Raw genomic sequence first — 23776 nt, forward strand, 5'->3', positions numbered from 1 at the left:
GGCCGTGCTCTGGTCCCCTCGTCCCCACCCCTTCGCCCTGCAGTCTCGAGTGAAGGGAAGCCAAGGAAAGAGAGAGCAAGGAGAGAGGCAGGGTCGCCCTGCTCCATATCTGGCTGGACCTTTACACCGGGGAAAAGGGGACTGCAGGCTGGGAAGGGGCAACATCCCTGCCCTGTGCTCCCAGCCTTGCCTTGGGCTCCAGAGAGGTCCCACACTGAACCTTCCCCTACCCCTAACATATTCAAGTATGATCTTGGGGCTGTGCACGAGAGCTGATGAAGGATCAGGGCCCCGAGGGAGCTAAGAATCAGGTGGGTTGATATTAAAGCCTGATCTTGGGGCTGTGCATGAGAGCTGATGAAGGATCTGGCTCCAGAGGAAGCTAGGAATCAGGTAGATCTGTGACAACCTGAGATCCTATCTGCATATAAAAACTGTAAGAGACAAAGGGGTCTCAGCTCAGTGCTGGGGATGCAGCGAGACTGCTACCAACAGGCTTTATCCTGAGATAGTAGGTTTTCATGTCGTACAGGAAAAGCCCATAAGGGGATCCGCCCTTGTATGTCCATAGGAAATGCATTTTGCATTTTGGCTTCTGTTCTACCCAGGAAAACACACAATTCACCAGCAGATTCTCTATATGCCTGAAGAAGGGTGTTTGTGCCCAAAAGCTTGCAAAAAACAATTTTCCAACTATGTAGTTGATCTAATAAAAGATATTGCATCTACTCAAAAAACCTTGTTTGCATAAGAAATGCATTCACCAGACAGTGGCTGGATCCTTTCAGCTATGTTTAGGTCAGGATAATGTTCCTCCATGGAGAAGCCCTCAGCAAATACAAGGTCCCTGCTAACAAGGGGGTGGAAAGTAGTTCCCTAAGGGGGAAGATCTTGGCTCAGATGCTTTGCTACCAAATAGCAGCACATGCATCACAATGGCGTACCCTGGGCAGGGAAGTCTGGGCTGCTGGGGGCGCGAGGAGCTAATGGAGAGTCAGGACGCCTGGGTTCTGCCCCCACTGTTTTGTCTGGGCAGCCCTTGGTTACTCACTTGGCCTGTTTGGCACGAACACATTTCCCCATCTATAAAAGGGAAATCGCTATAATTTGCATGTTCAGGCGCTTTCCAAAGGCAGGGGGATGACATGGTCTCTTCCAGCAAAAGGGCAAAGAATGTCCTACCTCCCTGGGGCTTTCGAGAGACGTTTTTGGGTGGAAAAGGGGAAAAACAAAATGTTTCTGTGGAAGTCGGCATGCCTGGAGAAAAGCTGTTTGTCCTTGAAATGACTTTTCCACAAAATGCATGAAAATTATCCCAAATTATCATTTAAAAAAAAAAAAAAAAGAAGTAGTCTCGTGATTTTTCAAGGCAGCCTCCTGATTTTGGAGGGCCTGACTTGTGATTTTTTGAATGTGCAGCCATGGACAGTACGGCATTAGAGTTTGCATAGAAAAGGTTCATGGAGATACCCATTGCTTTCAGGTCTTCCACCGCACCGGGTGCTGCACATGCATACAGTACCAGGCAGCCCCTGCTCCGACAAGTTCACTTTCTCAAGAGAGGAAGGACAGCCAGCTTTGACAGCTAGAAAGCTGCGGTGCAGAAAAGGTAAATGCCAGAGGAGATCTATAAAGAGTCTCTGACCTGGCTGGGCGTGAACCCTGCACACCCCCACTGAGAACCACAAGCACAAAAGTATCTTCAGTTGTGCCGTGCCCATTGCAAGGGGACTTGTTCTTTCTGGAGAAGCAGCATGCCAGCAGCCACCCGGGCCAAACCAAACCGGTCTCAAGGGAAACCAGAGACGGATTTTGATCTGGTTTCTGACTCCTGTAGGGCCTGGGAAGGCCTGGGATCGATGACCCCACCAGGCCCAACTGTCCCCGGCTGCTTCAGTGATTTCAGGGGCTGCTCGTTCCGTATAACCTCAGAGAAGCAAACCCTCAGGCTGGCACAGGGAAGATAGCATGTGCTGCCCCAAGCACAGAGGCAGCTAGAGGACACCGATACATCAATTCACAGCAAGGTCGCTGTCCTGGGAAGACTTCCTCCATCCGCTGCGGTCAGGGACAGAACGTGGGGGTGGGCTTTCCTGGTGCACCCCCGAGCACGTCAGACTCGGGAACATGAAATGCCTATTGATCGTGGGCATGGGACGCAAGCACGGTGGGTTACATTGCCCGGTCTCGGTCGACATGGACTTCCGAGGCAGCATCAATACGGCACTGCTAATTGCTCAGTGCCTGCCTGAGGTTCTCTCCAGGGAGGAGAGGAGGCAGCAGGACTCAGAGATGCCCTGGGAAGCACGTTCTCTGCTCTATGCCAGTCCTCTGGGCAAGAAGCTGCTGAAGGCTGCTGCACCCTGACCCAGCACAGAAGGCAATACGTGGAGAAGGAGTGCATATTCAGCCTGAGGCACCAGTATACCAGCATCCCCAGTGCTAACCACAGCATCGTGCTAGAGATCCAGAAGCACCAAGTCTGCTGCCCAGATGTGGACGGTGGTATCCAGTGCAGCCAGATGTGGGGCTGACTACATCTCTCCATTGTGTGCCGTCAGCTACAGGAGCTTGGGTGGCTCACACACACTAGCACCTCCCCACCACCCAGGGGAAGTAAGCCTGGGAGGGGACCTCTGACATAACAGCAGCCAGGAGTACAGTGGGGACCTAGATATTGAGCGCAGAGGGTGCTAGACCCATACAGCAAAACCATGCAGCAGAGATGGCACAGAAGTGGCCTCTGGAAAGGAAAGGGGCCTCAGAGCGAGTGGAAGAATTTATGCCCCAAGCAGCCCATCACGTCTCCCCTCTGTAAAGGCAGGATCATCACCCTTCATCTCTCCCACTCTTCAGACTAAGTTCTTCAGGGCCTCTTGCTATGTTTCCTGCTGCGGCTGAAGGCTCTGCTCTGCAGCAAACACGTCCAGATCCAAGGGAATACCAACACATCCCTCCTCTATTGACATGAGCTGGGCCCTCTCATGCTGGCATCACTCCAGACAAACCTGCTTGGTTCACGCCAGCACAGATGAGCTCCAAGCAAAGCCCTACAACCCCTGATCTCACCAAGGAGTCCTCAACAACCTCTCCATCCACCTGGCCTGTAACCTCAGCCGTGCTATCTGCCCTCTGATCTGACAGCACGAGGCCATCTCCGTCCTTCTCTGACCCCCCCGACCAAGCTGCTTGCTCAGCAGAGAAAACCAGCCCCTTTCAAGAGGCTGGGATCGGATGATTTTTTTAAATCTTTCCTTCTATTGATTTTCGGAGCAAACCCAGAATATACATTACATGAAACCATAGAACCCTCATAAAACCGCTCCCCAGTTCGGTCTTTACCACAACCTTATTACAGACAATGGAGATGCAAACATTTACTGTAACAGCCATAAACAGCAATTGAAGTTCGAGAAGAAAAAAAAAAAAAAAAATATATATATATATATCCACTTTTAAATAGTTCCTCCATTCCCCCTCTTTTCTTGCTATCAATAGTCTTCATTTCCGGGGAAAGGAAGGAGAGCAAGATAGAACAGGAGGGGTTTTTCACACTTCAAACAGGTCTTGTCCATACTACAAGGGTTTTACCAACATCATGGCCAGACTAGTAAAACCCTCTGGGCTGGTCAGAGTTATACCAGTATAAAGTCTACTGGTATAATTTAAGCTGGTTCCCACAAAAGCTGTCCCAGTGAAAGTATAGTTGTACTGATATCATTGCATTCTACTGGCATAATTCATTCAGGTAAAAAATTATATCCCATACTGATAAAAGTTTTCCCAGGCACAGCTCTAGGCAGAGACAGGCCCATATACAGGCCCTAAACATGCTTTCTCAGCATCATGATAACAACATGCCCTATCTATGCAGTGAAACCATCTCCACAGACAAGGCTGGAAAAGCCTGGGGTTTGCAGAGAACATCCCTAAGTCCAGAGGCATCTACAGAAGTAGACTGCACTTCTTCACACAAAGAGCTGGCACAAAGAGCACACAAAAACTGGGTCCGGTTTTATATAGACGGTTATTCCAGTTCCTATATGGCATCAGCTATAATGGGATAAAGCATCTTCTTCATGCTGGTATAACCACACCTGCAGGGGCAGACTGTGTGTTCCCTTAAGCTTGTCAGCACAGTCGTGCATTGTATACAGCCCTGAGCTCCCTTTACCCTCCTCCAACATTGTGCAGGGCCATCAACAGAGGCTTAAACTATATTGAGACTTACCTGCTCTAATTTTCAGGCCTCTTTACATTATGAGGCAGGCCTAAGGGGTCCTCAGTCTAAGCGACATACAGGCCATTGTCCTAACAGGTGCCTGGCCAAGGTCATGCAGCCTCTCTCCATCATCTCAAGGGCAACTCCAGCCAAACTGAGATCTGCCAAGGATTTGGCCATTTCTCTAATCAGCCCTGCCTGCGTTCCCCAACAAAATGTCCTACGTGAACTCCACTCTCGTCTCATTCTTTGGTTTGGTGCAATGTCTCTTGACAAGGAAGACGGACGGTTTTGTTGACAGGCACCAGCACAATCTGGACATGGGGAGAGGATCAAAGACAGGTGGTACAGGACTCCTTAGCTGGCTACAGAACACTAAATGGGTATCCTGCCCACACACACACTCACATGCCTACATACACATGCATATATACTTCTTCTTGTTATAAACCTTACAGTCTGATTTCTTCTTTGCTCCCCAGTTTGTCCACCCACTCACAACAGTGCACAGTGGATGCCAAACTAATGAGTCACCCATCCCAGACACCTGACAAAAAGGTTAATAAGGCCACAGCAGATCCTCATCTCCACTAAGGTCCGCGTTGCAGTGTTTGTACCCACTTCATTCAAGGCATGTTGCTGCTGTGAAAGCAGCTCAGGTAGGTGTAGCTGAGCTGGATCTGAGCTACCTAGCTTGGGCGTTGCTAGCAGGGCAGGGAACTCAGACTTCAAAAGCCACGCAGGGCAGTAGGCACACGCCCAGGTGAGGAGTTCACACAAAGTGCTCTTTGCTGGCCATGCCCAAGCTGGTCAGTGCAACATTTTGAGCTGCGAGCATGGCACCGACTGCTGGGTAGACACAGGCTGGCTGGGAGGGTGGTAATTTCACTGCATCCCCTCCCATCACAGGAGCTATAGGAGCATGAGCCACTCACCACCAGCACCCTGTGGCTGCAGCCCGCCACGAGGGTGGATCCCTCTGCCTCCATATAGCTCAAGCCACCCAAGCAGTGAGCCAAGAGGAGGAATCCTAGAGAAAAGCACTGCCCTGCAGCTGAGCTGCTGCTCCCCAGTCTGTGATCTGACCCTCAGCTGTGCCACGACCCCAAATCCTCCTGCTTCAGGGTGCAGGCAAAGCCCATCTCAGGGCACACAGGGGAGAGGGTTGTGCTGACAGCAGCCCTGCACAGAGTCCCCCCTCTATTATAGACATCGTTTTCCACCCCACCCCTCAACTCATATTTCCCAAGCTGACTTAAATCCAGGCAACTATTACAAGGTCTACCGCCTGCTTGTCACTGGCAACAGCAGCTACGTAGGCCCAGCCCTGCATACCCGGCAGCAGAGCTGCCCGCGTGGGCAGGCCTGCGAGCTCAAATAGCTGCACGTCAGGCTGCGACTCCCCCGGCCAGCCTGACCGCAGGGAATGTGATCTCAGTGCAGCCTCCCTTTCCAAATAGGGAGGGGAAACGGTGGCCTCCCTGCTCCTAGCCCAGCAGGACGGAAGATGCTGCCATAATTGGAAGGGAGCAAGCACAGCAGCCCCCAGCACTTCTCTGGGCTTTTCCCGCGCGGTGCTGGGGGGAGATTCTGTCCCAGGAACATCAGGGATCGGTTCCCAACCCCAACCCCCCCCATCACCAGCCATCATGCCTAGGGGTCAGGCATCTCTGACACCTCTGAGTCTCAGGAAGGGGAAGGCATGAGAGCAGAGCTGGAATCAAAGGGAGTGCTTTTCTCCTACCTGTCAGTTGGGTCCCTGCATCTTCAGCCGGTTCCCAAAGGGGGACCTTGCAGCCGCTGTCCTGTCAATCACACTGCAAAAGGGAAATGCCCATCAGATCCAAGAATGCAGATAACCTATTTATCCTACTCTGGAAGGCTATCCAGGGTCCTAATTGCATCCAGACCAGGCCCTGACCCCCAGAACTAAGCAGTTTCCTCTCAAATATCCATTCAGGTTTTAGCGCATAACCCACACGCTTGTTTTCACCAGGGTACTGAGGGCTCCTGGGTCGCCAGTGCTAAGGGAACGAACGACCTTGTGAGACTGGGTCATTAAGAAGGACAAACAGACAGGAGGGAAGGAAGAAAGACACAGAACGAGGCAGAAAAGTGGATCAAGGAAGAGGACAGACTACAAGGGGGAATAAAGAAGACACAAATCAAAAAAGATGTAGATAAAGGAAGAGAGATCAAGGGAAGAAGAAATAAAGGAAGAAAAAAGTCGCGAAAGATATAGAGCAAGAAGAAACAGAAAGATTGGGGAAGAAGCTCGGAAAAAAATGACAAACTTAGACAGGTGAGGACTGCAAAACAAGCTACGCAGCCCTGTGCAGCTGTTCACCCACATCTGGAGCCTTGCCAGACACAGCTGACCCGACCTGATGCCTCAAGTTGACCTCAGAGGGTAAAGTAGGGAAATCTCTGCCCTACAGAGGTTTGAAGCAGCAGCACTGGAGTCAATCTGGATTCACACCTCTTGAGAGCTATGACCAGCTTGTGACCCCTCACTCCAAGCCCTCTGGCTTCCAAAAGCAATGACCGGTGTAGCCAAGTCACTCCATGCACACATCAAGCACTATCTAATTTCCAAAGCCAACAACACAGGAGCTTTGAAATCCAGATTTTGCCCTGCCAGTTTCAAAACCATTCTTCTGTGGGTGGATGAGCTGTAATGTCAGCTGACATGGACCTGTGTGCCTAGAAAAGGACAATTCGCCAGCAAAAAATCAAATGCTTGGATATTTTGCTTGCGAAATGCCACTCTATCATCTCAAACAGAGTTTGTCTCAAGCTGTTTTCCAGGCTGGACCCCTCAGACTACAGTTCCTGTGATACCCCGGGATGTCCCTGTTAGCAAGGAGAAGTGATGGGAGTAATGGATAATGGGAGCAATAGGCAGCTCAGCAAAAGAAAGGCAGGGAAAACCAGGTCCAATCTGTTCCTCTGCTGCAGACTCCCTGCAAGACCATGGAGCATGTTGCTTAGATCCAAGGCGTCTAAGAGATTTAGGAGCCTGACTCCTTGATTTCAGCAGCAATTAGGAGGAGAGGATGAAGACGGGCTTTTCTCTGGACTAAAAGCAACGGCCTCAAGTTGTAAACAAGGGAAATTGGGGTTTGAAGATGAAGAAAAACTTACTGAGTATGAGGGAAGCCAAGCATTGGAACAGAGGCAGCGGATTATCTACCCTGGAAAAGTCCAAGAGCAGGTTGGACACACTGGGCTGGGAGGGTTTAGTCAGGTACAATCCTGCCTTGAGCAGGGGCTGGTCCCTTCTGGCCCTACTTTCCTAGGATACTTTGGAGGATCACAAGGGAGACAGAGATCAAGTAAGTAGCCGATTCCATGGAGGACAAAGGGGAAACAAGAGCAAATCCCATGCTGCAAGTGGGCTGTTCCAAGTTTTGGACAGGTAGGTTTTGGGTAGAAAAAAAAAATATATATACCTATATATAGGTAGGTATGTAGATCAAAACCAGACACACATACAACAAAAAAAGAAGATCAAAAAGCCCATGCTTCTGGGTTGAAAAAAACAGTTTCATCAGCAAATGTTCCACCCACTGCCCGAGCGCAGAGCTAAATTGCTGCACTTTGCTTCTGGATCTATTGAGCCCCCTGTGCCCCGACCCCCCAGCCACTGGCTCCAGGTGGGCATACACAAGTGCCAAGCCTTGACAGGCACCTTGCCTGGCCTTCAGGTGCACCAGGACTGCTCTGAACCTCTGCCTGAGACGGAGAAACCACCCGCTGGGGAGTGTCTGAGACCTTCAAACTCATCTCACTTGTGGCCCCAACTGAACGGACTGAGCACAAAAGGGTGCTTCAAGCTGGGTCACATGCCAGTCAGATTTCCCTTCCACCAGGGAAAGAGCATGCACACAGTAGCATGCAGACGCACGGTAAACTCACATCCCCTTCCACCCGGCGGTAAATCCCATGCCTGGCCTTGCCCTCCGACGCCATGGCTCTGAGGCCGCCTGACCTTGGCAATACCCTTCTCTCCCTCTCTTGCCTGTTTAGACTGCAAGCTCCTAGGGGCAGGGACTGTCTCTTCTTGTGTGTTCACACAGCCCCTGGTTAAACCAGCTGCTGCTGTCAGCTGTGACCTCTGCCTGCTATGGCATAAGACCAACAACTGTGCCGGGCACACAGATCTTAGTGGAAGCAACAGGGCATTGGCAAACAAGTCCTCTGGCACTTACAGAGCCCCAGCTGAAAAGTCATTGGTCTGAGCATGCCTGTGCTGGGTGTAGCAGGCACCTCACCAGCACCTAGTGCTATGGCAGGGACCGGGGCCAGAGACCAAGGGCTGTGATGCAGGCTGTGGGTGGAGGATGTGTGAACGTGTGGTTCAGGTCACTGCACAGGGTTTGCTCGGCTCTGCCGAGCCTTAACTGCGGTCTCTTCCCCACCCCCACCCCCGCACACCCTGTCCTGCCCCATCTATGAGCCGTCTTCACAGCCCATCCAGGGGGCTCTCAGCAGACAGGCAACTTCACAAGTGCATCACTGCACTTCAGGCACCTCCTCGGAAAGTTGCAGGAAGGGAAGTTGAGGTTAGATATTAGGAAAAACTCTCTCACTAGGAAGGTAGTAAAGCACTGGAGCAGATTACCCAAAGAGGTTGTGGACTCTCCATCCTTGGAGGTGTTTAAGCCCCGGCTCCACAAAGCCTTGGCTGGGATGATTTAGTTGGGGCTGGTCCTGTTTTGAGCATGGGGTTGGGCTAGATGTGACCTCCTGAGGCCCCTTCCCACCCTCATTCTCTATAAGTCTATGAAGCAGGCTCCTTCCAAGCCAGCAGCAGGACAGGGTAGGGGTTGCCATCTTCCACACCACAAGTATAAAACCAGACCAAGTCCAGGCCAACTGGGATCTTACCTGTGAGGACTTGCTCTATAAAACAAGTAGCTCACAGCTTGTCTACGTGAAGAGTTACTCCAGAAGACCTAGTCCTCATTCAGCCCCCTGCCTAGATGCTCTAATAAGGGCATCCACTGGGGGAGATGAAGAGCTGCTCTTTCAATTTTTACATCCGAATTAAGGGAAATCCATCCGGATTAAGGTGGAGCACGAATTTAACAAGAAATAATGATTCCTAACGAATCCCCCTGTGCAAAAGCTCTCGTTCAGGAACAAGCTCATCCCCGCAGGGAATTCACCAGGGACAGCCTCTTTAAATGCATGCCCCCACCTGAATCTGAATTAAACCTCCCTGCATAAACAGGCCTCCCCCAGTGCCCTTGCTGCTAGCTCACTTCCTCTCTGCAGCCTACCAGCCCCTGCAGAAACCTCAGCTCTTGTTTACTGGGGACCGCCAAACCCACGGCAAAAACAGAGTTTGCTACCACCATGGCATCTCAGTGAGGGGAACAGCCGTCTCCTCGCCACTGTTGCTGGGAATCCCAGCCCCCCAATAGCAGCCAGCTGCAATGACCGGCACCAAGGGACTTGGAGCAGAGACGCCCAGCCAGGCTGGGCTAAAATGTTGTTCCTTTTGTTCCCTCCCCCCCTACAGAAACTTGTTTTTTTCAACCACCTGCTAGGGCTTGTCAGCTGCAGGCACTTCGGGACAAGGACTGCCATTGACCATGAGCACGTACAGCTCCCAGCACGAGGCACCGAGATGGCAGCCTCGGGGGCGGCGCAGCAGCTCTGAGGAACGCAGTGTGGAGGGGAGAGGTCACAGCCAGCTTGAACTGCATCCGTCTAGCCCTAGTCTAGCAGACAGGCCCAGGGAGAGGCAATGTTGTCTGGGGAGCGCAGGACTGACCTGCACGGCACACGGCAGATAGGGCAGGGGACAGAAAGCCAAGCAGCAGATTGGGCAGAGGTCACAGGGCAGGGAGTAGCAAGTAGAGCAGCAGATTGGGCAGGGGCAGAAAGCAGAGCATCAGAGCGGGCAGGGAGCAGAAAGCAGAGCAGCGGAAAGCAAAGCAGCAGAGCAGGCAGGGAGCACAGGGCACGGAGCAAAATGCAGAGCAGCAGATTGGGCAGGGGGCACAGGGCAGGGAGCACGCTGGATGGGGGGGAAGGGATCAGAGTGGTACTAGGGTAGGCTGCGAGGCTAATTTGTGGCAAATCTGCCAGAAAGCCCCCTGACCCATACAGCAGCGATCTGAGATATGGGGGCTGCGGAGGAGTCCAGGGGAAACAGAAGCTCCTGATCAGGTTTCCTAGCCCTGAAAAGGACTTGAGGGATGCAGGGTTGGAAGGAGAATGGGAATTTGTGAGTAGAGCCTCAGCAAAGCCAGGCTGGAGTGTGTAGGCAACATTATCCAATGCATTGCTGACGTGTCATGGCCCCTACACGGTGACCAGCCACTGGCGATTCTCCCATGCTCTCAGACTAGGACTCTGTTTCCTCTGCTCCCGGCCACGCACAGCAACAGTGACAGCTGGGAAGCTCTTGCTGACCCTGGGTTACTTGCAGGTTGTTGTCACCTGGCGGGGAGGGGTCTTAGGGCCCTGGAGGGGGCCAGCCTGATCCAAAGCTCAGCGATCTCAGCAAGGAGACAGCCTCTGGTGCCTGTGGGTTCAGGATCAGGCCCTAAGCACCCTTCCTAATTCATCCTGACAGCACCGGAGAACCCAGCAGCTAATCAGCTCATGCAGCTGCCTTCTTCCAACAGGGTGGGGGAGGACTGGTTACTTCTCCAGCCACCTCACTTTAGCAGGGGTGCGCAGAGCACTAGTCAGGATGTGGGCTGGAAACCCCGAGCCTGGGAAAGGCAATGCAAGCCAGGCCCAATCCCATATCACCCCAGCCCTTGTGGAGTCCTTTGCCCCATGGCAAAGCTGGCGTAAACTCTTGCCCTTCTGATCGGGGGGAAGGAGCAGTTTTAAGCCCAGGCAGCTCAGTTCCTCAGCCGCCGGCTCACCATGCATCCACACCCGCTCTTTGCAGAAGAGTTTCCATTGCGAGGCCTTCTGGGTATTAATCCTGCCATTCCTGGCGCAGGTCCCAGCAGTAATGGATTTTGGGATAGCTCTAAAGGTCACCCACTGGCCAAGCCAAGACAAGGCCAGCCTGAACATTTGGGCTAGACCAGGGATTCTCTACCCGGGGGCTGCAGCAGCCTGGGGTGCCTTGAGACCCTTTCAAGGGTGCCCCAAAAATGTCAGCACAGCTCACTTTACCAAAGGATTTGCAAGATAAACCCTGAGATTTGCAACAGAAATCCAGAGCTGTGCTCTTTCTGAGTTCCTTGCAATTGAAAAGCTGCTCTATTATTTTTCTGTAGGCAAAAAAAAAAAAAGAGTCAAAATGAAAAGCTGCGATTTTCCAAGTGTATCCAGAGGTGACTCAAATCTAAAAAGGGGGGTAACTATTGATCTAGACCACTAGTGGTGAACCTTTTTTTTCCATTTACCGACCCCTAAAAAATTGTGAATGGAGGTGCGGAGCCCTCTGAACAGTAAGTGTGGGTATTCACCTACTTTGGATTGATCATAATCATCCTTTGTGGACCCCTCTGACATAGTTTGCAGACCCCCAGGCTGAAAACCACTGATCTAGACTAACGCCGTTCAAAAGGACATTGCTTAGGCCCGGGGGGGGGGGGGAGGGGGGGGGGTCAACACAGCCACGAGCAAGTGTCAGCCACAGAGGATTTAGCTGAGAGCTCCCCCACTCCCACACCCACCCACCCACAAAATGGAAATCTTTGCATCGTATTCCCCCCTTCCCCCACCCCCCTCCCCAAAAAACCCAAAAAACAAAACCTGAAAAGGACAGATTTCAACAGGGTTTTTTTTCCTTTTGGTTTGTTGCTTCTTGTGCAGCAAGCGGATTTGAAAGCAGATCTAAGGAGAAAGGGGAAAGAAAGGGGAAAAGAGAAGACAAAAGGGGAGTCTTTGTAGAAAACTTTTGCAAAATAAATAAATAAATAAATAAATACAGAAATAAAGTGCTGAGCCAGCATACGATGTTCTGTCTCAGAAACTAAAGTGATGTGGCCATCCCATGGCCCCGGCTATGCAGATGGAGTTAGTTACCAGAGGCCCAGGGGCCTCCAGATAAAAGCCTGGAGACATCACTTGCCCAAAGGTAGATCCGTAAAAAATGAGGGGGACAAAAGTGAGGATGGTGAGGAACCCAACCGGTTCCCCACAGGTCAGGTTTGATTTTCATCCTTGCCCAGGGGTTTTCCCCAAGATACCCCCGTGCTGATGGAGAGAAGCCTAATTACCTCCAGAGCCCACGAGCTGCAGAGGCTCAGGAAGGCTTGCTCCAGCAACCAGGCAAAAACCCAGGAGTCCTGGTTGGGACCCCACCCTCCTCCGCTCCAACCACAAAACCGGAAACAGAATTTAAAGCCTACTCTCCGCGTGGTTTCGTATCCAGCTAGGGGCCCGATTCTTGCACCTTATTTTGGTGCAACCCTGAGTACAGAATACGGATAGGCCAGTGATGGGCCTTACATTTCTTCCCTATAATTTGGGGTGAAGAGAAGAACCAGAGATGCAGACCTCGACCAAGTCACTAACCACCCAGCCTTTCCTTTCATTTGATTGTCTCTGACAGAGCAGCCCCCAGGAGGTGAAATGCCCACAGATATCGAACTTTAATACCTCCCAGGATTTTCAGTCCAATGCAGCCCCAGCCCCATCATTAGATCCATCACAAGCCAAAAAAGCTGCTGATGCAAAGGATACCCCCCACCCTGGCCAGCCCACAGTTACACAGCCCTGTCCAGGGAAGGCAGCTCCTGGAAAGCCACATATAGAGATAAGAAGGCTCATCTCTGTCCTTGGGAAAGAAATAAGCATCCTCTGTGCTCTCCACGCTCTGATGCCTGCTGGGTTTCTGGTGCAATTCAGAGCGACCTCCAGCAGCTTTAGATGTCCAGCCCTGGCTGGGCCCTGGGAAGCAATGGACCACATCATGCAAATTTTTTTTCTGGCAACCCCCTGCTCTCACCCCGATAGCAGGGGCTGGACAAAGAGTCGGTGGACAGTGATCAGCCCAGAGGGGACCCCCCATCTCCAGCCATGCCAAGGCTCCTTCCTCCCCTATCGAATGCAGCAGAGAGCCAGGTCCAGATTGCAGAGGGGGAAGGGAGGCATTACCACAAGCTCCCCTTCCTTTTTTTGAGTTTCCTCTAGCAACGGGTCCGGACCACAACATTTGGACGCTGGTCCAAACTTCCCCATGCCCTAACAAGCATTTGGCTCCTGCCCCATCTCCAATTACCTCACCCTGCTTCCCGTCACATTGGGGCCAAGCATCAATGCGGGGCCCATGCCAGAGGAGAAAGCCTGGACCTCGTTCCCCCTTACATTCAATGCAACCAAGCTGCTGTTCGAGGGCTCCAAGCCACCCACAGCTTGCACTGGTCAATGAGAGCTTCCCCAGCTCTCGGTGTGGCCCAGCGGGTCTTTTGCATCTCTGCTTTCTTTGGCCTCCCACCAGTAGATGTGGAGGAGGGAAAACCCACAAGAGATCACCCCATCACAAGACGGGGGCAGGAAGGCCTGAGACGTCCATCTCACAGCAGAAAAAGACAGGTTTCGGGCCACCCGCGCTCCCGTGAGATCACTACTGAGATGAAGAAAGAAAGGGGGGTGGAGGACACGAGGGCCATCTTGGAAAGGGGAAGAGATGGCTACCACGTGCCACCGGATGCCGTGGGCCTTGCTGCCAGAGGTGCGGATAAAGAGCAGCCCCCGCAAACTGAAGCATGGGGGCTCTGAATTACAAAGAAACGGGTGAGCCCAGGCAACCTCTACCCTCTGCATAGTAAGAACAATTAGAGACTAGGAAGGGCAAAACAGAGTCAGACCGATCTCCAATATAGCTACCTAGGCACCTGCGGGCAGCCCTGCTGAACTTGCACCAGCTGCAGTGCAGGATTGCAACGGGGCGCCTCAGTACCTGTAAAAACATGGCACCTTAATAGCTATAAAAATACAGCCCTCTGTGCCTCAGAGCCCTGATTCTCAAGCAGGGTCTCAAGAACAAAGCACCCTGGGAAGGGCACAAGATCCTTTTAAGGATGCCAGACAACAGCAGCACAGTTAGGTGTGCAAGCACCTCTATAGGATGTACCAGATAAGCCCAGAGGTTTCAAAGAGGAATCCAGAGCATTTGAACCATCAAGGCATCTGGGCCCTTTTAGAGCTTTTTGCAACACAAGAACTGCTGTAGTATTTTTCCAGAACCAAAAAGCAGAGTGGAAGCTCAGAGGTGGCATTTTCTGAGCTCCCCCCAAGTCTACCAAGGTCTAAAACCACTGCCTCAAACTCCCTGCCCGTCACATCTCTTCCCAATGAGGGCTGTGAGAGCAAAGGCACTTCAAATGGTAATGGGCTGACACAGCATGGCGTCACAGGGGACCAAGGGGAGACAACGGGGGCTGCAAAGAAGGGCTAGCTACAGGGACGGGACCTCCAAACCTTTTTCTGTGGTCGCATGGGATGATGGCAGGAGATAGGGGAGCCCCTCACCAAGAAGCCTGATTCCCAAGGATGGCAGGGGAGAGATGCCCGACAGCCGCTGAGGCCCTGCAGGTGTTGCGACAGCAGCTCTAAGCCATGCCAGGCCTGGGGGATGAGCAGGGGCAAACATGGGGCTGTGTGTGTGACCGTTACAGCCGCCAAGTTTCGCTCTCACTGGCCAACTTCCTCCTTGCCCGGGGAGAGACAGAAGTGAAACTGACAGCTGTATGGATGCTGGAGGGGTGGAGGGTGGCAGCGGGGGAGGGGGGGAGCAGCAATGCGGGTGGGAGGGACAGGGATTCGGCATGGAGCCCCGAAGCCAGACGAGCCAGGTCCTAACACCATGCTGTGGACTGTCAAGGCGTACAACCTCGGCGAGGGGGGAGTGCTACATTCCCAAGCACATCTGCAACACTCCCCACATCTGGAACAGGCCTTATTTCCCCCTTAGTGCCACATTTGGGTGCAGCAGAAACATTCAAACCTTCCCACCGCCACCCCAACACCTGCAGACCAGAGAAAAGCAACCCCTCTTCCCTCCGTATCTGGAAGCAGCTGAAATGCAAACACATGAAGCGTGGGTTAACCAAAGGAGCTATAGCAAAGGATCTGCAGGGCATGGGGCAGACTCTGGAGAGAGGCCAGTCCTGCATCCTTCCCCTCCTCTCTGCAAGGGAGGGAGGAAACTGAGGCACAGAGAAAGGAAGTGCCATTAGTGCCTGGGACACTCAGCAGCCTAAACATTACACACACAGAGCAAGGGAAACTCCTAGGCTGAGTTTCTTGGAGAGGTGACCCTCTCCAACACTGCCATGCTGCTATGCCAAGTCTTCGCACCAGTGCCCATGCCAGCACTGGGCACTGGAAACCCAGCCCTGGGGTTTTCACACTGCCATGGAAGCTGGTAACAACAATCCCTGGTGCCCCCTGCTGGCTCAGGCAGTCCAGCTGTGCCAGATGTGTGCGGATGATGCAGGACACCAAATTATCAGGCCCTCCTTCTGGCAGGGTCTCTGCAGCCAAAGACCTCAAGGCACCTCCCCAACAGCGATTAACCCTCCCATCCCAGTGAGACCAGTATTACTGCCACCCGTTTTACCAAAGACTAAACAGAGGCAAAACGATTTACCAGGAAGATGGGCCTCCAAGAGAAACCAGGCATCCCGATTTCCAGCTCCCCCACCCTCTGCTATGAAACACCCGGCCAGCCTCTTCTCTCTTGCTGATTCTTTAAAGCAGCTGATCTAGTCTGGGAAACCAGATGTAGGTCTCTCCTCCTGGCTGCTGGACTATCTCCCAGAGGCTTTCAGACTCAAAGCCCCTTCCCTCGAATGGAACTGGGAAGGAGCCAGACTCATTGTCTGCTTCAGTTTACCAGAGCCTGGGTTTTGTAGTGATTGGACCAGAACATACATCACACCTGCTTTCCCACAAGGCTTTTCCTCATAAGGAAGGGAAGCAGTAGCCAAGGAAAGGAAGGGAAGGTGAATTTACATTAGGCTTATCCAGAAGGGTGACCAATACGATGGCAGTGCCGACAGGCTAACAACTGAGACCAGGGCCCCACGGGGTGGTACACAGGCAGAACAGTGTGGTCTCTGCCCCAGGGAACCTACAGACCAAAAGAGGAGGTGGATGCCAGGATGGGAGGGGAAACAAAGGCACAGAGGAAGGCAAAAAGTTGCTCAAAGTAGGTGACAAAGCTAAAAAGAAACATCAAGTCTCCTGACCCCCGGTCCACCCCTGTATTACCCATCTCATGCTACCTAGTGGTGCTACTTAGATCCAGGGGCCTGTTTTATAGAGGGTGACAGGCAATGCTTCCACAACACAGCACAAACAGCATGCCTAAGAGACGGCCCGGCCACAACGACTTCCATTCATCCTCCCCAAGCCCCGGTCATACGTTGAAAGTTGCTCCCCACAGCTCCAGATGTGGCTGCCTGGCTAACCTTGAACCCCAAACCTGGGGCATGTTTTGGAGCTGCCCCTGCAAACTTGAAATCCATAGGACAGAAATCCACCAGCTGCCAGGATGACAAGGTCCCTGCCTGGCTCTGAATGCCATCCGTTTCTGGGACAAGTAGCTAGAGAAGCAATGCCCATCTACCCATACAAACCAAGGAGCCGCCACCTTGTTTTCTTAGCTAATCGTCTGACCTACTTACCAGCAGCCCCCGGCCACTGCAAAGCTCAGAGGGCATTAATGATTTAAAGGCCTCTGGTCACTACCCGCCAGGGAGGCTGTTGTGTTATATAATCCTGGTGTTCACGCTAGTGCAGCTGCAACAGCACAGTGAGGACGCGTGCCCATGCTCACAACCCTCCTCTATAGCCCTGATCCTACACGCTGTGCCTGATTCTCGAGCACCCTTCATAGCAAACCAGTCTATCGGCTGGGCATTACCGTGTGTGTGTGTGTGTGCGCGCGCGCGCGCATTGCCCAACTGGTGCATTCTGGGAAAATCCCAGTGGTGATGCCCTAATGCTTCATTTGGGGTGGAGATGTGCAAAGAGAAAGGCACCTGCAGGTGTGGGAAGCAATACATGCTGGGATGTCCCACCAGTCATAGCAGCTTACAGGAGCAGCAGCTTCTACATCACAACCAGTGCCTGGAAGACATCCATGCACCAGCCTCAGCCACTACCAGTGTGACCACATGCCAACCACTGCCCACCTGCAGGCACAAACTTTAGTGGTAGCCAAGGGCAGCGTTAATCGGTTACATACACAACTCAAAGCTGCTGTTCAATGTCACACACGGGCTCGGTGCAATGTGTCTCCTGGCCGCTGCTCTGATTACAGGATAACAACCCACTGCTGCTGCCTGCTATGGAAATTCATCCCCGGGCACAAGCAGGAAGAGCCTAGAGGTGTTTAATTAGTCAGACGCAAAAGCAACAGGAACCGTATGAGCGCGCCCATGACGGAAATGGATCACGGTGGCAGCTAGAGGCGTCGGGGTGCCAGGCGCTGCATAGAGGTAGAGCAAATGCCAAGAGCTGGCAGGCTAAAAAAAAACACGGCCGCTGCCAGCGTGGGACAGGGGCACAGATCCAGGAAGCAACCTGCCCATGGAAGAGAGCCACAAACAAAACAAAGGTTTCCACAGCTCCAGCTCGGTGCCCTACCTCCCTCTTCATCCCCACTACTGCCCCAACAAGGAGGCTGGGGGTAGCAGGAACAAGGCCGTAGGCTTGAACCACAGAGAGGAGAGCACTAGTCAGCTCATAGCTGCCCTCTCTCCTTTCAAGGACACCAGCAAGGAAGAAAGGCATTTGCTTTCAGGGCTGCCTCCCGCAATGCTACAAGCTACAGCAGGCACTGACAGGGCCCGGAGCAACCGGCAGAGGAAGCCAGGCAGGCTGCTATCAGGACGTGATCTCCCTGCAGCCGCCCAGAAGCAGGGATTTGGAGTCACCTGGGAACCAGCTCTGTCAGGGCCGGTAACTCGATCACCCGCTGGCATGAGATAAAGTCATCCCTCCTCCGGCCTGCCAGACACGCAGCCCTGCACACAGCCGGACAGGCAGACGCTAGGAGGGGGCTGAGCCGGGCAGAGCGACAAAGCTGGTTCAAATTCCGCTGCTATCAGGTGAGGGGGGGCCAGCCGGGCCACACCTCACCTCGAGATGGGCGGAGAGGGAAGACAGAGGCTGCAGATGCATGTCACTGTCCTTCCGTGTGAGTCAGAGCTGCCTGCACTGCCACTTCCCCAGGACACGCTATCAGGCCCTCACCTCCTCTGGCACTGGAACTAGCCACTAGCCTCATTTTGCCCCATGGAAACCAAACAAACACATTCACTGGACCCAGACCGCCAAGCCTACAGCTCTCCTGCTCCCATGAACGTGTCCCACGTCACCTCCCGGCTGTCATGAAGCAACAGGCAGGGAAGCCCAGGGCCACCTAAGCCAGCGAGTCATCCTCAGCCATGCCCGGCACCCAGGCCACAAGGAGTTACTGGCAAATCAAGGCCAAAACAAATCTGGGAGATGCTTGAGGGGTGAGACAGTTGCTATGTAGGGGCCATGCTTCAGAAGCAAATGCACTGTCACCTCGCCAGCCCCCTCTGAATCACCACGACACTTTCCATGCAACAGGAAAAACAACCGCGTCCCCCGCATCATGCCAGGGCTGGCAGGGCAGAGCGGCACAAAAACTAAGGGTCCCTGCCACAAGGTGGGGGATTTCAAAGACAGATTTGCAATGAGAAAATAAAGAGGTGCGTCCACAGATAGCCCTGGGGTGAAGGCAACGCATAGGAAGCGAGGAGATCTGCAGTAGGGCTGTGCGAAATTTTACCAGCTGTTTCGACTCGTTTTGAGATCAAAACAGAGAAATCAAAACAAAACAAGGGGGCTTCGAAACAGCCTCGAAATGAAACAAGGGCAGTCGAAATGTTTCACGTTTCAAAGCTGAAGCTAGGTTTGCCTGCAGGGAAACAGAAAGTAAGGAGAGAGAAGGGGAAAGGACTGCTCAGACATTGACTGTGACTGTTTGGCTGCCGGAGATGCTGCTGGTGCTACTGTGCTGCTTACTAAGTTAAAGTGATGGACCAGACTGAGGCTGTAGGGGAGGAGGAGAAGACCTCATAGGGACATCGGTGAGGGCGCACCTTAACACACACACAGTCACACGTCACGAGTTTTGCTTGTCAGCAGCCTGAGGTGCAGTTTCTCAGAAACCCCTACACCTATATCCTTGAAACCTGACAGGCTTCATGGCCTCAGCAGGGGCTACTATGCCTGCAGTTTTCACCCCGCTGTGCCTTAACATGGATATGTGACAAGTTTTGCTTTAAAGACTTTGAGGTACAGTTTCCCATAAACCCTTATGCCTATGTCCTTGAAACTTGACAGGCTTCATGCCCTCAAAAGGGGATACCATCCCTGTTTTCATCCAGATCTGCCAAAAAAATGAAAGTTACAGGCAATTTTGTGCTTCCCCATTAAAGCCTATGGGCAAAACGTTGAAACAGCGTCGAAACAGCGAAACAGTTTTGACGAAACGAAACAGAACAGTGCTTTCAAAATGAAACGAAACTCGAAACAAAACACTGTCCCAGCGAAATGGAAATCGAAACGAAGCGGTGCTGTTTCACACAGCCCTAATCTGCAGTTACAACCTTAGGTAACCAAAAGCAGGAACGTAAGTCAAGTCACGTGTTGCCAGCATCGTATAAGAAATGTCTTCCTGCTTGGTGCCCTCTCCTTTAAAGAATGCCACATGGTGCAGGTCAGAGAAGGATCAAAGTCTCTCCAGCCCCTGAAAAATGGGCTTTGGCTTTGCCACTTCAGACCAGAAACCCCTCGGAGCAGGGAGTGAAGGACTGTACAGCACCGAGCACCACGGGGCCAAAATGAATCACAGCTCTGCCCTGCATTGCTGCCCTCCTCCGTCTCCTTATTTTTATCCCGGCTTTCTTCTCAGAATTATGGTTCTATGAAAAAGAAACCAGAATCTTTTGGAAACTTTTTAAAGAGGGGAACTTATTTTGGGGTGGGCGGTGGGGGGGCAGAGAGGGGGTGGAGGGAGTTTTAGGATTTAAAAATAAATGCTCTTTTGCTTTGAGTGTTTGATTGGTCAAACTCAGGGGAGGAGAAGAGTGGGGAGTAAAGAAACAGACTTCCTCTCCTCTGCCCCTGCCACGAGCTTCAAAAGTCTTAGAAGATTTTTTCACTCACCTCCCCCTCCCCCCCATAAGAAGTTCCCATTAAAAGTTTGGCAGTTCAGGGTCTGCTGAACTATTTAAAGAGGCGAATGCTCTGGTGTGAACACAGTTCTGCTCTTACAAAAGGTGCTGGTGGTTTTAGGCCAGTTTGGCAAAGCAAAAACCTACATGCATACGTGCACATGCATACACACGTCTATACACATGTGTGCGTGTGCACGTACACATACCCCACTATGCTTGGCAAAGAAAAATCTATATAAATCCAAACACATACTTGCTTAATGCACCTTACACAGTTTTACAAGCAAAATGAAGTCATTAAGAGCACAGACAGATGTCACAGATGTAGTGATATGAAATGCTACTGGTAACAGCTGTTCCTATTGCAACCAGTACCCCTGTGTGATTCTATAGTAATACAGAGAGAGCAAAACCAGTGCAACCTTAGCTCTGTTTCACACTGGGTCAGATACAGCAATCATTAAATCATCACTGCGGATGCCCAATCCCCTTCCAAGGCAGGTGAAAGATTCATTTGGCCACGTGTCAGGGGCGGGTGGTTTTTAAATCAACACAGTGATGTGGACTCCTACTTAATCTCTTGCTGAATGAGAAAGCAGCACAGATTTAACTTCAGGTGTGATTTTAGACTGTTGTAGTTAGTTAAACTGATGCGAATCCCTCCAGGGACGTTTCTATTTTGGTGAAAGAGTGGCTTATTTTGGGTTTGCTTGTGCTGAATCGACTTAAACTGAACTTAAATGAACCTGATTTAAATATGAAGAGCATCTGGTTAGCACTGATTAACTGAATCAGATTAAAAAGAATCACACGTTGCGAGCTGGGTTTTCACCAGGATAGGGATACCTGTACATTATACAATAGTGAGGAGGTATATAGGCAAAGCTGCCTCTTTACAGTGTATAGGGGAATGACTCTCATGGCTGAGGCAGATGCTTGTAGAAGTACTGTCTTACTATGGGCTTCTACTTGGAGGGGAGGCAGTTAAAAATCACACTTCTTCTACTAGGTGTGTCGAAGCCTTTGCACTAACGAGCATCAGGCCACAAGCTTCACTGATCTCAGCAGATCGGACCTTACCCATGTCAGCCCCTGGATTTCAGTCACAACCTGATTCTGGCTTTGGGTGAAGTCCTACACGACATTAGGAGATGAATAGGCATAAAATTGCAGTGACACCTGCTCTGTATCGCACAACTCTGCTTCATATCTGGCATTTGTCACTGTAAATCTCCAAGAGCTTTACTAGGTCATCATACCCATTTTACTGGTGGAGAAACAGGCCCACAAAGAGGAAGTGAGTTGCGAGGGCTGGGGGGGGACTAAGATCACCACCTGCCAAGGTCTAGTCCAGTGTTCTAGCCACTAGAACACACTGCTGGAGTGGTGCAAAGAGAAATCTAGCACAACACCAGCCATGTGAGCCACCCCACTGGACTTGATGCCCCCTTGTCTCTGCCAGCACAAAGCAGGCATAAAAAGCTCCTAAATCCCCTCCACCATGCACAGATGCCTCAGTGCCAATAAGAATCAACCCTGTGCTGGTGCCAGTTTCCACTCTCCCAAAATCAGAGGCCAGAAACAAAATAAACCCAATGCAGCCAACAATTCACGCTAGGGTGCGAGAGCTACGCAGACAGAGCCACTCCCTTCTCCGGCATTCAGGGCCAGCTGAAAGCGGGTGAGGATTTCAGCCTCTCTGACAGACCAAACCAGATCGCAGCCTTTTTTTTCACTGGTTCCTTCCAGAAACATTGGGGGCAACTTCTCCAAGCAGGGTCCCCTCCGTTCCTGCTGGAAGCAGTCTGCATCCGCCCACTTCTCTCCTCGAACACGCCACTGGCTTTCCCAGCTGTGGACGGAGCTCTGTTCCCAGGAATTTCAGAAGGAACCATGACCTCTTTCCAGGATTGTACAGTATATGGTGGCAGGGAGCCAAAGTTAATTATGGAAGAGGAAAAGAGACGAGATGCAGTCGAAAAGGACTGTCTTCACATGCGCACGAAGCAGAGGCACAGCCCTCGGTTCTCCCAGCCTGGAGGTGCAAAAAGCACTGCAGAGGAAAGGGATGCCAGGAGATGCCCAAGCCCAAAGTAAGGGGCTGCTTCTCCTGCCTCTGGGCCCCGATTCTCAGATCTGCTAAGGTGGCTTTGATACCCAACAAGAACTGGGATTGCTCCCCAGCACCTTGCTACCATCAGAGCTGCGTAAAGCTATTGCGGAAGAAAAGAACAGCCAGGCTGTCATTTTGTACCCGTCAGGCTAGGAACAAGTGTTGCATTTAATTCCTAGACTAATTGTACCTGGGTTTGTCCCAGAGCAGAAATATCCCAGGATTGTCAGGCGCACACATCACCCTTCTCATCAGGGTTTAGTAAATGGCTGATTACAGAGCCGCTTTTCTGCTCTTGATTCAATGACACAATCCCAGGATAACTGGACAGGTGCACTTTGCCATATCCCAAGATAACCTGTTAGCACTTCTTATCCCGTGAATCTTTTAAGGGTTTGTCCCAAGACAAGGGACATGGATGTCAGAACGATCATGATGAAACGGTTTCTCCCAGAACAAATGACATTCCAGCTGCAAAGAGACAGGTGAGCCCAAGTAACCAATTCCTGTGCTTTGAACAGGAGTCTCACAGCGGTGACTGCTTTATGGGCAGCCCCATCTCCTGAATTTGCATGACAATGCAAAAAGCCAGGTTATTCTTTAGAAGAAAATAAGTTTATAGCTTTTGTAACCACAAAGAAAGGCTTGGAAGAGGTGACCATGAAAGGCAAGCAGAAAGAATTCTGCTTAATGCCTCTATCAGCCTCACAAATGTGTCTTTTTTCAGACGATCTCACAAGTTTCCAGGGCCCAACTAATGATCTGTCACCAGCCAGGGGGTGACATGATTGAGACTAGAGCCCCGGGGTTCTGTTCTGCCATGTGACCTCACACTTAGCCTCCATGCCTCAGTTTCCCCAAGCTGCAACATGAGGATTGAGATGCTGATTCCCTCTCAGGCCAGGCTTCCAAAATCCTCTGATGAAGAGGGTTTTATGGCAGCTATTCAAAGCAGGAAGGGCATTCATTTAGTCCTAGAGAAGACATCCCACAGCCAGCCAGGGTCTGACGACCCCAGACATGAAGGCCCCTTTATTTGCTGGCGTGACATAAAAGAGCCTTTTACTCTACAAGCACTGCCAGCCCGTGTGCGGGTGTTTGCAAGCTCTCCACCCCAGCTCTGCATGTCAGATCCAATGCCCCTTGAGAGCCTGAATTCATCATCCAGACTAGGTCCCCTCTCCAGTAGTAGATTATCTAAACTGGCCAGATCCAGCCTCAAGTTGGCAACCAGCAGCTAGCCAGCCCTGTCGCCCATCGGCAAACTTCATCTCAGTGGAAAAACATCCAAGG

General features: G+C 51.8%; 1 protein-coding gene across 5 annotated transcripts in view; it reads right to left on the reverse strand.

Moving 5' to 3' along the window:
- The window catches only part of MEF2D (myocyte enhancer factor 2D), a 108985-nt gene that overhangs the window by 68216 nt on the left and 16993 nt on the right, over positions 1–23776 (reverse strand). For 3 of the 5 annotated variants that reach the window (XM_019484842.2, XM_019484847.2, XM_019484846.2), the window contains exon 2: positions 5967–6039. The exons of 1 other annotated variant lie outside the window; for it this stretch is intronic. The gene's annotated coding sequence lies outside the window, so the exon portion shown is untranslated. Of the gene's footprint in view, positions 1–5966; positions 6040–11956; positions 12038–23776 lie in introns of all 5 variants that reach the window. One more of the 5 variants, XM_059718010.1, reaches the window with a different exon arrangement.

Source organism: Alligator mississippiensis, chromosome 15 (assembly GCF_030867095.1).
Source record: "Alligator mississippiensis isolate rAllMis1 chromosome 15, rAllMis1, whole genome shotgun sequence".
NCBI lineage: Eukaryota > Metazoa > Chordata > Crocodylia > Alligatoridae > Alligator > Alligator mississippiensis.